At 42.9% G+C, this 12,273-nt stretch overlaps 1 protein-coding gene across 1 annotated transcript in view; it reads left to right on the forward strand.

Moving 5' to 3' along the window:
• The window catches only part of THSD7A (thrombospondin type 1 domain containing 7A), a 496,216-nt gene that overhangs the window by 90,278 nt on the left and 393,665 nt on the right, over window positions 1-12,273 (forward strand). The window contains exon 2 of the mRNA XM_074945848.1: window positions 4,571-4,706. The gene's annotated coding sequence lies outside the window, so the exon portion shown is untranslated. The remainder of the gene's footprint in view (window positions 1-4,570; window positions 4,707-12,273) is intronic.

Consider the following 12,273-nt stretch of genomic DNA (forward strand, 5'->3'; position numbering starts at 1 on the left):
GCCCCCTAAGAAAGCTCTTCAGCCTCCAGCTTAACCCCAACCTCCTTAAATAGTACCCTCCCAAGTGCATGTAGATACCCCATTCAGCCGAAGCTTCCCACCCTGCTATTCAGTCAGCTCTCAACAGTTTGACTCTCTTCACCACCCCTTTCATCTACTCAGCACCCCAGGCATTCCAGCTAGCGTTGTCTAGCACCTATCCATCCATCCATCTAGCACCTATCCTCCTGAATTCCTGACCCTCATTTGTATCGTAGCAGCCTACTAGACTCCTTCCTATCCCAGCCTCAGCTGCCAAGTTTTGTGCAGTTCCAGGCTCTACCCCCATCACTACTTGGGGCGAGGTGTGTTGACCAAAAATTGAAGCTTATGGGTATGTGGAAATGCATTACAAATATGCACATTATTTAATTACATAATTTGTATGAAACACCACACATGGAGCTCTACAAAACCTGGCAGCTATGTATGAATATGCATATTTTATTAAATACACATTTCCATTGATACCGTAAGCCATAATGCCTCCTGTAGATTTGATCATGTTACTGTGCTACAGAATTAAGGACTCTTAATGGTAATTCTGCCAACCCCACATTTCTCCAGCTTACTTATCAGAATGTCACAATATGTTTGATAACTTGTGGATTAAGTAGTAGATATGCTTTTGCAGAGTTTTTGTTGCCTTTTTTTTTTTTCTGACTTCCACGATCTGTGTGACTTACTGATAGGAATAGAGATTGCAAAATTGACTAATTGCTGATTCAAGGGGATCTGTGTGGGCATACCGTTGCATCCACACAGAGTCCCATTGAGATCAGTCCCTTTTCTGGACCAGTGCCTATTTAAGCAATGACCCATAAATTTGGGCTAGGGGTTTTTACTGTCTCATTTGAATAACTGCATAGTTTGAATGAGTGCATTATAAATTATCTCAATGACAGATATTGACCCTCTACAGCAGTAGTGCCCAAACTTTTTACCTCCTGCCCCCCATTACTCCTGTCTGCACCCACCTACCCCCACCCCAGAGCCGGAGCCAGGGCCAGGAGACAGGTCATACCTCTGGGAGGGGAGGACGCAGACAGGGGTAAGGGAGTGGGAGCGGAGCCTAGGCCAGAGGCCGGCGCCCCGAGTGCGAGGTTGGCAGCCCTGACCAGAAGTGGAGCCTGGGGAGTGGGATTGGCAGCTGGGGCAGGGTGGCGCTCTCTCCCTGCCCCTGTGGGGGCTGGCCCAGGCTCCAGCCACACTCCCCCAAGTGTTCCTCTGCATCCTCCTAGCGGAGCGTGCCCCATAGATTGGTAACCTCTGCTCTAAAGTTTAGCTAAACCAAAATGTTACATTTTGAAACATCCTAAATTATAATAGTCAGTCCAAAGGGAAAATCGGAGTTCAGACTCTTCATTTAAACTCACGTAACATATCTAATGCAGAATGGGTGCACCTAATTCATATCACAGGCCAATAAAGCCAAATATGCCACAACACGATGTGGATTTCTGGGCTTTAAAAGCATGCCCTCTTATGATGGACCTCTTGTCTTCAGCTACTAATGCACAGGCTGACACTGTTTACTGATAGCATCATGAGTCTCCTTCATCTTAAATGTAACTTGTTATGCAAACCTTTAAAGTCATTTTGGAAGGACGATTTTTATGCAATACGTTCTTTCACACTGAGGAATAGTTCAGTGGAAGGCTAACTCAAAATACTAAAGAAATGGTTCTAAACTCTTGGGTGTGCTAGTTTATTAGTAGAGTCATTCGGTGATCTGACCTACAGGCAAAACGTTTTAAGTAGGTGTAACAGTACTGTAACTGCTAGTGCCAGTGACTTTTTTTTCATGTCATGCCACAAGATGAGTGTGGGGAAAAAATTGGAAATTTACTGGAACATCATTAAGAAAATGTGAGTGACTTTAACTTCAAGAAGAGGTGACAAATGAGATTTGAACCATTTTGAGGTTAATTTAGATTCTTGGGTGCAGGAAGATCATGGAAGTATTAAAAAAAAAAAAAAGCACATCTGTTAAGGTAAAGACTTCAGCACCCTGTATTTTCCCCATGGCACTGGTGAGTGCCAAGAATCAAGATGAATAATGGTTCCTTCTCAAGACAAGGTGTCAAGGTTCCTCCCCCACTCTGAACTCTAGGGTATAGATGTGGGGACCTGCATGAAAACCTCCTAAGCTTACTTTTACTTTTTACTTTTAAAACTTCCCCAAGGTACAAATTAATTTTATCCTTTGTCCTTGGAATATCCACTGCCACCACCAAACTCTAACTGGGTTTACTGGGAAACGTAGTTTGGACACGTCTTTCCCCCCCAAATCCTCCCAACCCTTGCACCCCACTTCCTGGGAAAGGTTTGGTAAAAATCCTCACCAATTTGCATAGGTGACCACAGACCCAAACCCTTGGATCTGAGAACAATGAAAAAAGCATTCAGTTTTCTTACAAGAAGACTTTTAATAGAAATAGAAGTAAATAGAAGTAAAGGAATCGCCCCTGTAAAATCAGGATGGTAGATACCTTACAGGGTAATTAGATTCAAAACATAAGAGAATCCCTCTAGGCAAAACCTTAAGTTACAAAAAAGACACACAGACAGAAATAGTCATTCTATTCAGCACAATTCTTTTCTCAGTCATTTAAAGAAATCATAATCTAACGCATACCTAGCTAGATTACTTACTAAAAGTTCTAAGACTCCATTCCTGGTCTATCCCCGGCAAAAGCAGCATATAGACAGACACACCCTTTGTTTCTCTTCCTCCTCCCAGCTTTTGAAAGTATCTTGTCTCCTCATTGGTCATTTTGGTCAGGTGCCAGCGAGGTTACCTTTAGCTTCTTAACCCTTTATAGGTGAGAGGATTTTTTCTCTGGCCAGGAGGGATTTTCAAGGGGTTTACCCTTCCCTTTATATTTATGACACAAGGGCATAATGGAGGCACGGCAAGAAGAGCCATGCCTTCCTCCTGCAAGACCTTGCAAAGTGTACAGCAGGGAATGTAAGATTGAAACTCTCCAACATAAGTGTGACAAGAAGCTACTTATTGGCATAAATAAGGTTGAGCTTTAGGCTAAACTAAGCTTCTCTACACTGAGCTGAAGCAATTTTTCTGCTCCTGGCATATCCACTCTTTTACTTTCAAGAGTACAGGCTAAAACAGAGGTGAGATATGGGTTGAGGATAGACACTTTTGAGGAAGTACAGGACCAGATTCTCTGTTGAGGCAGAGATTTGCTTGATGTAGCAGAGATTTGGGGCACCCAGGGAGGTGGTTATGGCTTCCTGATTCTAAGATGGACCCATCATAGGATTAGAGCAGAGTGAGATGTACTGTAATCTGTGGTTTCAGAGTAGCAGCCGTGTTAGTCTGTATCCGCAAAAAGAAAAGGAGTACTTGTGGCACCTTAGAGACTAACAAGAGAGCTACAGCTCACGAAAGCTTATGCTCAAATAAATTTGTTAGTCTCTAAGGTGCCACAAGTACTCCTTTTGTTTTTACTGTAATCTGTGCCATTTGGTGCATGGTTCCTGCTGAGGATAGCTATCTTCCAACCCTGGATGCCTTCCCTCATCGGTGGGTGCTATGGGCAAGAGTGGCATAAGCGTGAGATACACACGTTGTGGGCTCTCTCATGTTGGGAGAATCTTCAGCAGGGGAGATCAGGCCAGGTTCCATCAGTGTGTCCCAGAGGGGATGGGGCTGAGGAGAATGTTAGCAAATATATGAGGCATATAGGTATACTTTTCCCTCTTTGTCTTGGCTACTGTTCCTAGCTAGGAGTAACTTGGTGCTCTCACAGCTGCCCCATATAAATGCAGGATCAGGTTACCATTGCACTTCTGCTCATTCCTTTTTACTGATACTCTGTACCTAATATGTGCTGGGTTAAGTTTGTAGTGGTTGGTTATATGGATTGTGTTTCTCCCATCTGCATGTGAGACTTTATTAATATTTAGCAACAGGAAAGGCTTTGTGCTAATTTATTTGGGGGTAGTTAAGGAAGGAGAAGAGATGATGGATCTCTTTATTTAAAACAAAATATATAAATGCAGACTGAAAAAGCAAAAGTCTGCTTCAATTTATCTTGAAAAATATGGGATCGGATCAGAACATGATTCAGACGAATGTCAATTTAAATTAGAACTTTCAGGCTAATGCAAATAATGTGATCAGATGGCATAAGAAAAAAAGAGGAGAATAAAAGGTTCAAAACAGATGTCTGGCGGCAATTTTTCACACAAACAATCAAAAATGGGTGGAATGGCCTCCCAGGCATTATTATGCTATGCAAGCTTAAATCCTAAGTCATTCAGGAGAATTACATAGTGTCCTGAAGCATACAGGGCAAAATGAGCCTTAAAACTTGCTTATGCACATATGTTGGGAATATTGATTCAAAAAGCTAAATTAATTATTGGGCTGTGCATGATTTACATTGAGAGTCACCATTCTATACCAATAGGCTGAATACCCTTTTGTTTTAGTGAATAATCAGGAGGAACTTTTGAAGGTATCTTGTTAAAATCTTGCCTTTTCTATTTATCTTTTCATTTACAGGTTGTTGCTGAAATTGTTACCCTGGGGTTGGCTGACTTCTTGCTCGTGTACTTCTGTCCCACCATGCAATGGAATAGTGACACAGTGTATCACAGCTGCTCAGCACTGGAGAATGGAATCTTCCTATGATGAAAAGGTAGTTATCGCTCTCTCTTTTTTTTTTAATGGAACAGATCTATATGGAATATTAGTTTTATAACTTTCAGATCATGTCCTGAAAAATCTAAATATTTTTGAGTTGTAGTAGCAAGAACCTGTTCTTAACTGGTAGGACTGTAACTATACCTGTGAACGCTGCTTTGCATAATCCAATCCTTATGTAGGGGGTAAAGGAAGTGACATAATGTGATTGTTGCAAGGAGTAGGACAAGTTTAAATTGGTGTGTCAATTAAACTTGGAACTTCAGAGTCTTTCAGGTTTATGGTTTTGCTCCATATGTCTGATGATTAGGAGAGACCTGCCCCAGAGGACAAATAGCTAATTTACCATTGTGCATTTGAGTTGTCTTAACCCCAGAATTGATCACATGGCTATGCAATTCATCACATACGTATGCCTGCATCACTTGCCCATTAACCATCTTCCAGAGACTTATTCTAACACTAGAAATCCTCAGCTGCTTTAAAAAGCTGCCATTTAAATAAAAAATAAATTGCCACATAAATGTTTCCCTCTTCTTTCCCCCATCATGTGGAATTTCTACCCCAAATTGCCCATACCCATGGCCCAGTGGGCAAGATTAATCTCTGGCCCAGTGACAGTTCTTCATACTTAAAAATATCATGGCTTTAAAGTTCATTATCTTATCACCCTGCAGGGCTAGAGATGTGAAGTTGGGGCATGGGTTTTTTAATGGGACCCAATTTCTGCTCAGGATAACAGATCTTAAAGTCCATGATATTGTATGTGGAGAAACTATTCAAGTCATTATTAGGTTTGTTCTGTATTTGTCAGTTTGCATTTTTTTCCCCCACTGAGCCTGGCAAAGTTGCACTCATGGTAGCTTAGGTACCTGTTCTTTATAGGCAGCAGGCTACAAGAAATATACCCAATAATAAAAATTAAACCAATATGCGACTTGATGCAGGAATTATTGGATAAGATTTTGTAGCTTTTATGATGGGGATTGTCAGGCAAGATGATTGTTATGGCTTATAATTAGGCTTGTCAGGATTTGCTTTAAATCAATAGATGTCAGTCATTGCTGATGTCAGCTAACACACTGAAATGGGTGGGAAAAAATATCCATTGGTGTGCGTGCAGCATCCCCCAGCAACTTGTGCTTGCAGGGATTGGGTCTCACTGTCTCTGCAGTGGTGTGGGGAGGCCTCTGCAGCACTGCTGTCATGGGAGTGGGAGAGTGGGGTTGTGACAGTGGAACAACAGCCGGCTCCCTGCCCTGCTGCAGGGCCGGAGAGACTGGATCCCTAGAGGCGCCAGGTGCAGGGCAAGCTGTGGCACTGGTGGGGCACAGCAGAGATCCACGACTGGGGTCACAAGGAGGATGACAAGCCTCCAGATATGCAGGAGGCCACCCCACTGCTGAGTGTCTCCATCACCAGCCATGCAGGAGGCTCTCTGCAGCTCTGCGATCACAGCCCCATTCACTCACCAGTCTGGAGTGTGGGAGCCATCCTGGGGCAGGAACTGTTTCGCAGTTAGGTGTCTTCCCTCATGGCTGGGGGCTGCTCCTTCTCCTCCCACCCCTGCTCAGGGTCTCTGCTCAGGATCGCAACTTGCCCTGTACCTTGCGTCTGGGTGTCTGGGGCCCCTTGGCCAAGCAGAGAGCCCCCTGCAGCTCCACTGTCAGCACTGTCTTAACTCCAACCCAACCCCTCACCTAATTTCCATAACTGTAAAAATAAATACAGTTAAAATTATAAAAATAAAAATGGATGTTAATAGTCAAAATAAAATAAAATAAAATGGAATTCTGCCAAGTCTATCTATAATCTTCTGATTTATAATCTATGATCATTTGAAAACCCTGTCAAACATTCCAATAATTGTGTTTCTGTAAAATATTTTGCATGTGCAGAATATATGATGATATGTAGGTATCACTGGCTTGTGTTTGTGATTATAAGCCTATTCTTCAGCTGTTCCACATTCACAACCGCTAAACCTTTATTGCCCCTCACACATATAGAAAAATATGTACAAGTGTGTGGCACATACCTACTGTTCAAATCTAGATTGTTGCATTAAAACAACCTATTTTTCAGTAAAAATAGGCATTTGTACCAGAAAGAAGAATTTATCCTAACCTTCATAAAACACATGTACCAAATATTCCTGCAAATACTCTCAAACTTAGACCTTTTAATGCTTTTTGTACTCCATCTTACTTTATTTTATTTTAGAAATGAACAACGAAAACCTAGTAATATTGTAATGCTGATTGCATGGGAGCAACTGACAATGAAATGAAGACCGACTGTTCATTTATTGTCATGAGAACAGGAGGGAGTGGTGATCTTTTTGATTGCTCTATTGTATAAAAATAATTGGCTTATTATCATAATCATATTCTTTTTCACGATATCAAGGTCAAGTGCAATAGTAGTAATAGTATGGGGACATATCAGTTTGCAGATGCTAGTAGGTATTAATTGAGGGAAATATGAGCTTCTATTACTTTTTATGGTGCTGATAAACATTACTGTTGAAAAGAGACAGGTGAATATCAAACCCAGAGGACCTTTACAGTCACTGAAATTTCTTGCCATCTGTTTTTAAAACTCTAAATTCAGCCGAAGACTAGGAAGAGGCAGAATGTACTAATCAGTATTATTCTTGTTTGCACCAAACACTGAGAGTTTTATTTTCTGAGTTGCTTCTTCAAAAATATGTTGTTCTCAAGATAATTACAGTATGGGGTAAATTTTCAGAAAGTTCTCTTGGGTTTTAACTTCTGACTCCTATTGGGAAGTATGCAGCCCAAATCCCACATGATTTGCAAGGGTATTCCTGTGCCATGATGTAAAGAAACTGATCTTGACTTCTTAAGCATATTTCATTTTTGAATCACTGAAATCTTAATTTTTTGAGTACATTTTCCTTGGGCATCTCTAGTCTAGCCTCCTGCGTAATACAGGAACAGCACGTTTTATCTTTTAAAATATTTTCTAGTAAAATTATGAAGTTATAAAATGTGCTTGAATACTATGGTGCTGGGTGCTACAGAAAACCCAGAGATAAGGTTCACCGATGTTCAGTGGTCTGGAGGAGCTCAGACCAGTCCATACTATCTACCCAAATCATAAATAGAGACATGGAGAAGAGCATATGCCAGTCACAGTTTACACAACTGCAGACAAAGTGACAGTCTGTGAAAGGTTAAATTACCCAGTGACCAAATAATTCTTTTTTTAAGATTTACAAAACAGAGCTGTGGCTGTGGCATCTAAAAAAGAAACTCTTCCCTGGGTACTCCAGTGACTTACACTGAAAGATTGCATTCTTTTGCCGTGTCTCAGTTGTTGTGACTGATAGCAGCTGTATGTTGACAGAAAATGCATTTTTAAACTAAGGCGCTATATGAGTGGCACTAAGTAGTATCATCTCATCACAGAAAAAGTGAGGCAATTTTTATTGCAATCATATTGTTTCCAAAAGTGCATCTGGTGAACATGTCCAGTGTTTGTTTTCATAGTCCATAATGCTTCACCCTGGTATGGATCTTTTCACTGTCGATTCATTAGATAGTAAAGCATTGTGTAGCATTGTAAATAGGAGTGGTGATGCAACAGATTTGTTTTGAATATACAATCAGATGATGATAACTTGTTTCTGAAGTGCTTTTCTCTGATCCTCTGGTTGGATGTTGCCAACTACATTGAAGGAAGTAAGTGGTTCCCGGAATTGTCTAAATAGTAAATGAATGCTTTTAAATGACTGAAATAGTTATGTGGGGGCTCTTAAATTGACTCCTAAGCACTGAAACACAGGCAACATGTTATTTTAAACTAGATTAAATATTTGAACTGGCAAGACGAAAGCAGTTGTGCTCTAATCTGTAATGAGCTTCCCACGGCATAGCTATGAGCAGTGGCAATGGAGCTGCTTCAGATTCAGGAAGACTACATTGTATTGAATCACACTGAGAAGATTTGCAACAGGGCCTAAAAACTTTATTTTTTAGTGAAAATTTCAATTCTGCGTAAGACTTACTGGTCTAACTGAGATCAGAATATGGCACAACTGTTTAAAGAACTGGAGGGAGAAAAAGGGTGAGTGGCGCTGCAATAAAACTGTATTTTTAAAATGGAAAGCGATAATGTTATTGAACATGCAATTTATTACATACATTTAAGCATGAAAGCTGTTAGCCTCTCATCTTAGCTGTTAAAATATGTCTGTTGCTTTGAAGTGAAAGGAAGAGCTTTAGTCAGAACATAAAGAAATAACCTGTAGGGGAAAATTTATCCTTAAGAACAGCAGATCTTTGTTTGTTTTGTTGGGGATGGGGACGGGTTTGGATCTCAGTCACGGGAAAGGTTTAGATATAGATCCAACAAACAGATCATATTAGAAAAGTCAGATAGAGGAGCAAAGGATTCAATTAAATGGTAAAAATTCCATTATCCATGACTTGTTTAAACAACCTGATTGTTTCAAGCAGCAGTAATTTACAGATGCTGTTCTAATGAGAACTACAAAAAATATTTTCTGTTGTGCATATAGCTGTGAGCCATGCAATCATTTTAATGTGAATTTTCCATCTGTATCTGAGATAAATATTTAAAACTCTTCAAAACAGATTGCTAAAAGGATCCTATTTTTTTGCTGCTAACTCATAGACTTTAAGGCCAGAAGGGACCAGCGTGATCATCCTGTCTGATCTCTTGCACATTGCAAGCCATAGAACCTCACCCACACACCCACTCAAGTAGTAGGCATATAACCTCTGGCTGAGTTACTGAAGTCCTCAAATCTTGATTTAATGACTTCAAATTAGAGAGAATCTACTGTTTGCTCTAGTTCAAGCCAGCAAGCGACCTGTGTCCCTACGGCAGAGGAAGGTAAAACCCCAGTAGGGTCTGTACCAGTCTTACTTCGGGGAAAATTCCATCCTGGCCCCAGATATGATGATCTGTTTAACCCCCGAGCATGTGGGCGAGACCCACCAGCCACACACTGGGGGAAAAAAATTCTTTATGGTAGTTCAGAGCCGTCCCCATTTAGTGTTCCATCTCTGATAGTTGGAAATATTTACTAATAGGCAATCTCATCGTATCATGTCCATCATAAATTTATCAAACTCAGTCTTGAAGCCAGTTAGGCTCCCCCTCCCCGCCCCACTCCAACTACTCCCGTTGGAAGACTGTTCCAGAATTTCGCTCCTCTGATGGTTTAAAAACTTGAGTTAGCACCTGATGTTTTAAAAAAAAATGTTGATAGTGTTTTATTGCCACCATACCATTGTGAGTATATTTGACACTTTGGCGTAGCTGCCAAGGTTCATGCAGCTCCATGTATGACATTTCTGATTATGAGAAATAGTTCTTGATTTTCCCCTCAGGGTCACCCACAGCAGTTGGAGCAGGTGTGAGGAAGGCACACCCACATTCCTTGCACGCTTCAGAATCAGGAGTTTGGCGTTTGGGAGTGGACCAGTGTATTGGAGGAGATTGATTGCAGAGTTGGAGGAAGGCTGATGGGGGTGAAGGGAGGGAGCCCAGAAAAGGATTGTTACAGAGGGAGAGAGCCTGGGCAGGATATCGGTAAGGCAGGAGATCCTGATGCAGCCTACAAGGAAGGCTATGGATGGGCTGTTAGTATCTGTTGGGCTGTAGTGGAAGATGTAGATGGGTGATGGGTGGGGTGCTTAGGGAAGACACCATTTTAACAGCATCTAAGGGTATGTCTACACTACGGAATAAGGTCGAATTTATAGAAGTCGGTTTTTTAGAAATCGGTTTTATATATTCGAGTGTGTGTGTCCCCACAGAAGTGCATTAAGTGCATTAACTCGGCGGAGTGCTTCCACAGTACCGAGGCTAGAGTCGACTTCTGGAGCGTTGCACTGTGGGTAGCTATCCCACAGTTCCCGCAGTCTCCGCTGCCCATTGGAATTCTGGGTTGAGATCCCAATGCCTGATGGGGCTGAAACATTGTCGCGGGTGGTTCTGGGTACATATCGTCAGTCCCCCCCTTCCCTCCCTCCCTCCGTGAAAGCAAGGGCAGACAATTGTTTCGCGCCTTTTTTCCTGAGTTACCTGTGCGGACGCCATACCACCGCAAGCATGGAGCCCGCTCAGGTAACCGTCACCGTATGTCTCCTGGGTTCTGGCAGACGTGGCACGGCATTGCTACACAGTAGCAGCAACCCATTGCCTTGTGGCAGCAGACGGTACAATACGACTGGTAGCCGTCCTCGTCATGTCCGAGGTACTCCTGGTCGCCTGTGTGATCAGGAGCGCCTGGGCAGACATGGGCGCAGGGACTAAATTTTTAGTGACTTGACCAGGTCATTTTTTTTAGTCCGGCAGTCAGTCCTATTGAACCGTCTTATGGTGAGCAGGCAGGCAATATGTCCTTCTGCACCGTCTGCTGCCAGCCAAAGATGTAAAAGATAGATGGAGTGGATCAAAACAAGAAATAGACCAGATTTGTTTGTACTCATTTGCCTCCTCCCCTGTCTAGGGGAATCATTCCTCTAGGTCACACTGCAGTCACGCACAGAGAAGGTGCAGCGAGGTAGATCTAGCCATGTATCAATCAGAGGCCAGGCTAACCTCCTTGTTCCAATAAGAACAATAACTTAGGTGCACCATTTCTTATTGGAACCCTCCGTGAACTCTACCCTTGTAAGCCGTGTCCTCAGTCGCCCCTCCCTGCGTCAGAGCAACGGCAAACAATCGTGCATCTGAGTTGAGAGTGCTGTCCAGAGCAGCCCAATGGAGCACTCTGATTGGGCTAAAACATTGTCGCGGGTGGTTCTGGGTACATATTGTCCGGCCCCCGTTCCCTCCCTCCCTCCGTGAAGGCAAGGGCAGACAATTGTTTCGCGCCTTTTTTCCTGAGTTACCTGTGCGGACGCCATACCACCGCAAGCATGGAGCCCGCTCAGGTAACCGTCACCGTATGTCTCCTGGGTGCTGGCAGACGCGGTACGGCATTGCTACACAGTAGCAGCAACCCATTGCCTTCTGGCAGCAGACGGTGCAGTATGACTGGTACCCGTCCTCGTCATGTCCGAGGTGCTCCTGGCCACGTCGGCTGGGAGCGCCTGGGCAGACATGGGCGCAGGGACTAAATTTTTGGTGACTTGACCAGGTCATTCTCTTTAGTCCTGCAGTCAGTCGTATTGAACCGTCTAATGGTGAGCAGGCAGGCAATACGGATTGCTAGCAGTCGTATTGTACCATCTTCTGCCGGGCAGGCAAGAGATGACGATGGCTAGCAATCGTATTGTACCATCTTCTGCCGGGCAGGCAAGAGATGACGATGGCTAGCAATCGTATTGTGCCATCTTCTGCCGGGCAGGCAAGAGATGACGATGGCTAGCAATCGTACTGTGCCATCTTCTGCCAGGCAGGCAAGAGATGAGGATGGCTAGCAGTCGTACTGTGCCATCTTCTGCCGAGCAGCCATGAGATGTGGATGGCTTGCAGTCCTTCTGCACCGTCTGCTGCCAGCCAAAGATGTAAAAGATAGATGGAGTGGATCAAAACAAGAAATAGACCAGATTTGTTTT

The sequence above is a fragment of the Natator depressus genome, chromosome 2, assembly GCF_965152275.1.
Source record: "Natator depressus isolate rNatDep1 chromosome 2, rNatDep2.hap1, whole genome shotgun sequence".
Classification (NCBI taxonomy): Eukaryota; Metazoa; Chordata; order Testudines; family Cheloniidae; genus Natator; species Natator depressus.